This window comes from Microtus ochrogaster, chromosome X (assembly GCF_000317375.1).
Source record: "Microtus ochrogaster isolate Prairie Vole_2 chromosome X, MicOch1.0, whole genome shotgun sequence".
Taxonomy (NCBI): domain Eukaryota; kingdom Metazoa; phylum Chordata; class Mammalia; order Rodentia; family Cricetidae; genus Microtus; species Microtus ochrogaster.
In genome coordinates, this window is record NC_022026.1 from 57,924,025 (window position 1) to 57,928,508 (window position 4,484).

Sequence of the window (4,484 nt, forward strand, 5' to 3'; positions counted from 1 at the left end):
GCTCTTGTAGACCAGGCTGGCCTCGAACTCCCAGAGATTTGCTTGCCTCTGCCTCCTGAGTGCTGGGATTAAAGGCGTGCTCCACCACCGCCCGGCAAATGTGTAGACCGGGCTGGCCTCGAACTCACAGAGATCCGCCTGCCTCTGCCTCCCGAGTGCTGGGATTAAAGGTGTGCGCCACCACCACCCGGCTAGCACTTCAGATTTTTGATTATATATTTCTTTGGTATTCTTAAACAGAATATAATAATTTAGTTAATTCCCTTGATTGTTATTTCTTTATTATAGTTACCTTAAACCTAAAGCTGCAAGCAGGAACATCGCAATGAACCTTGGTGGATTCAATGTCCAGATATACCAATTATGAACTCAGAGGCCAGGCTTCTTCTGCCCATACCCTATCCACTTCTCTTAGCCCTCAGTTATGTAAACCATATTTATTATCCTATGTCACCCATAGACATTTCGCTGTTTTGAAAAGATGAGGGTTCCTCTGTAAACATTATAACACATTTTTTTTTATTATTTCCTATTCTATTTATCGTCTTACTCACTATTGGTATCTCCTATTAGGAATTAGGCAAATCTGATTCTTGACGGTATTTTATGTTTATGGCCTCATAGTTTTAGGTAAAACTATTTGTTGATGAATCAGTGAAGCCGGATGTTGGTTGTGTTGGTTAGTGTCTTTGTCAGCTTGACACAGCTGGGGTCATCTGGGAAGAGGGAACCTCAACAGAGAAAATGTCTCCAAAGATTAGCCGGAAGGAAAGTCTGTTGGGACATTTTCTTGATTAATGATTGACGTGGGCAGTGTCCTCCCTGGGCTGGTAGTTTGGGGTTGTATAAGCAAGCAGAACTAGGAGGAGCAAGCCAGTAAGCAGCACCCCTCCATGGCTCTGCTTCAGTTTCTGCCTGCATGTTCCTGTTCTGGCTTTCCTTCATCACGGACTGTAAGATCTAAACTGAAACAAACCCTCTCCTCCCCAAGTTGCTTTTGGTCATGGGCCTTCTCACAGCAATAGAAAACAAACTAAGATAATAGTTTAACTGAATTGACGTATCAAAGATCAGCCTAGGAGTTTTATGATTTTTGTCTCAGTATTCCTTTCTAAAAATGTAATGAAAATTCAGTTTCAGAAGCCACAGAGATCTGCTGTCCCCTTCAATAAAAAGATATAAGGGCTGGGCATGCCACTTAAAGGTAGGTAGAGTGCTGGCTTGACATGTAGGAGGCCTTGACGGTTGGTGAGGGAGATAGGAAAGGAGGGAAGGAGAAGCGGGGAGGAGAGAGAAAGAGAAAGGGGAAGTAAAGAGGGACGAGTAGAGAGAGATGTTAATTTGGATTTTTTTTAAAACCAGGTCTGGGTATCCATGGATGGGCTGGTAATCACCATAGTCACTACACAGCCTCAGATGCAGGTGACCTTAAACTCCTAATAATCCTCCTGACTCCTGAATACTAGGATTACAAGCATGTGCCCCCACGTGAGTTAAGATTCATTTTTTTTAAAAATTAGTCCCGGCTGTCCTGCAACTCACTCTGTAGACCTAGCTGACCTCCAACTCAGGAATTCACGTGCCTCTGTCTCCTGTGTGCTGGGATTACAGGTATGTGCCACCACTGCCCAGCCAGATTCAGATTAAAAAAATTAAATTTATTTTTTAATTTTATGATCATTGATGTTTTGCCTGCATGTTTATGGGGGTGTCAGAAGCCCTGGAACTGGAGTTACAGACAGGTCTGAGCTGCTTTGTGGATACTGGGAATTGAACCTGGGTCCTCTGGAAGAGCAGCCAGTGCTCTTAACCTCCGAGTCATCTCTCCAGCTCTAGATTCAGATTTTTTTAAAAAGCACTTGGGGCTGGAGAGATGGTTCATATTGGAAGCACTAAGTAGACTCTGCGAGTTTTAAAAAAGAAAGCAAAGGGCCGGAGAGCTGGCTCAGACATTAAGACCACTTGTTGCTCTTGGAGAGGACCTGGGTTTGGTACTCAGCATCTACACTGTGGTTCCAGAAGATCTGACACTCTATTACCTTTGTGGGCACCAGGTATACACAAAGTACTCATACACACACACACAGGCAAAACACTTATACATGTAAAATAAATTTTAAATAAATTTTTTAAAGTACTTGGAAGTGCAAATGAAGAAACCAAAGCTGGATATGGTGGTGCATGCCTTTAAACTCAGCAATTGGGAGGCAAAGGCAGGCAAAGCTTTGAGATAAAAGTTAGCCTGTCCCAGGATAGACAGAGCTGTTACACAGAGAAGTCCTGTCTTTAAAACAAGCAAACAAACAAAAGCAACAATAACAACAAAAAAGAAAAGAAACCAAGATTTTTTATGAGATGATTAGACTATTCTTATACAGAGCTCAGTCAGCTAGTGACAGAGTTGCAAGGTTAACAAGAAAAGCCAAGCAAAATTTTACGTGCTAGCATTCTGCAGGGAAATTGTCCACAATGTGTTTGGGATGGATGAGCTAAAGGAAATAGGCCAAGGGACAGTTTCAGTTATTGCTGTTAGGAGACACACTGGCGACAGGTCAGAGATGGTACTAACCTAAAAACTGTTGAACTGAAAGGAGTTTCACTATATATTGATTTCTGGATGTGTCTGTCCCTGTTAGGACGATAGTAGTAGTCAGAGACCCTGAAGAGAAATGCCATTAGTACAAAAATAAACTAAGACTAATATATGCAAATTTATCCACGAATAGTTTGAAGTATTATGGAAATTGTATAGATCCATGGGTCGGTACTACTCTTATTTTGTTTTGTTAAGAGACAGGGTCCCATTATGTAGCCTTGACTGACCTGGAGCTCGATATGTAGACCAGACTAGATGCTACTGATGCGATGATACCAGACTCACTCGTAAAACTTTGTAAGTCTGATTTCCACAGGAAATGATGAACTAAGTGATGAGTTTAACTAAGTCCAAGACTGTTTCCATGTATCTTTTAGTTTTGTGTGAAGAATTGAAATCATACATGTTTTTCTGTTTTAAATCTAAGTGTGTAGAAATTTTGTAAAATATATGAGGGGTGGTAAGATAGTTCAGAAGGCAAAGGCACTTGGTCTCAAGCCTGAAGGCCCGAGTTTGGCTCCTGGGACCCACATGATGGAGAGAATGTACTCCTGCACGTTGTCCTGTGACTTCCATATGTGCTTAGTGGCATGTGTGCACCACCTTTGTCAAATGTTAATTTTTAAAAGGTAGGAGGAGTTAAAAGAAGCACCCAGTTACTTTTTTGTGTGTGTTTCTTACTTTACAGATTTAATACTTACAGGCTTCAGCATGTTCCTCTTTGAACACACTAGACTAGGATTACATAGAAAACAATAGCTATCTGGTTTCTTTTTTCCTTTGCACAGGGTGTTGTGTAGCCCAGCTTGGTCTTGAACTCTATGTAACTAAGGATAACCTTGAACTTCTGAACCTCCCCGACTGTACTTCGCCAGTACTGGGATTACAGGCGTGTACTACTACACCTGGTTTATAGGCTGCTGGGGATTGAACTCAGGACTTTATGCAGGATAAGTGAGCACCATGCCAGCTAAGCTACATACCCGGCACTGCACTGCACTGCAAACACTCAAAATCCTGCCTATCAAGGTAGACAGCACTGATATGGCTTACAGGGTCAAAGTAAAATTTCAAAGAAGGAAAACGGTGATTAAGTATGGCTCCTGGAGTTATGTCTACTTGGTGTTGCAATCCGAACGACAGAACATGTATAGAGCCAAGTTTATGTGGACTTAGAAGAAAAGTTTCTTCATAACTTTGAAATACTGAAAATTATGTTAGATTCACAATTCACGAACACTTGTTACAAGAATTTTATGCATACATGTGTGTGCATGGTGTGTGTAAGGGTTAGAGGACGATCTTATGGGTCAATCCTGCTTCCTTTTTTTCCACTCTGAGACAGGGTCTTTATTGTTTGTTGCTGTCTGTGCAGTGCTAGCTAGCCCCAAAACTTCTGTAAAGTTCTCCTGTCTCCACTCCCTACCTCGTGGAGGTACACTGGGATTCAATATGCACACTGCTGTGTCTGGCTTCAAGGGGGGCTCCGGATAGCTGAACTCAGGTCTTTGTGCTGGCATGGCAAGTGGCTTTTTTTCTAGAAGGCTTTGTTGACCTACAGATTCATAGAGCTGTATTCCAGACATTCAAGTAGTTGTTGTTGTTTGGAGCTTTCACAAAGACATACAATTGCCTGATGTAGCACCAGCAGATTTAGCAAGTCCAGATTAAAAAATGAGCAAAAAATGAATGAAACACCTTCATCAGGCGATGAAAGGAGACAGAGACCCACAATGGAGCACCGGACAGAAATCTCAAGGTCCAAATCAGGAGCAGAAGGAGGGGGAGCACGAGCAAGGAACTCAGGACCGTGAGGGGTACACCCACACACTGAGACAATGGGGATGATCTTTCGGGAATTCACCAAGACCAGCTAGCCTGGGTCTGA

At 42.4% G+C, this 4,484-nt stretch overlaps 1 protein-coding gene across 3 annotated transcripts in view; it reads right to left on the bottom strand.

Moving 5' to 3' along the window:
• The window catches only part of Gpr173 (G protein-coupled receptor 173), a 21,264-nt gene that overhangs the window by 10,926 nt on the left and 5,854 nt on the right, over positions 1 to 4,484 (bottom strand). The window contains exon 1 of one of the 3 annotated variants that reach the window (XM_026784847.1): positions 2,570 to 2,659. The exons of the other annotated variants lie outside the window; for them this stretch is intronic. The gene's annotated coding sequence lies outside the window, so the exon portion shown is untranslated. Of the gene's footprint in view, positions 1 to 2,569; positions 2,660 to 4,484 lie in introns of those variants that run through there. 3 annotated transcript variants of the gene reach the window in all.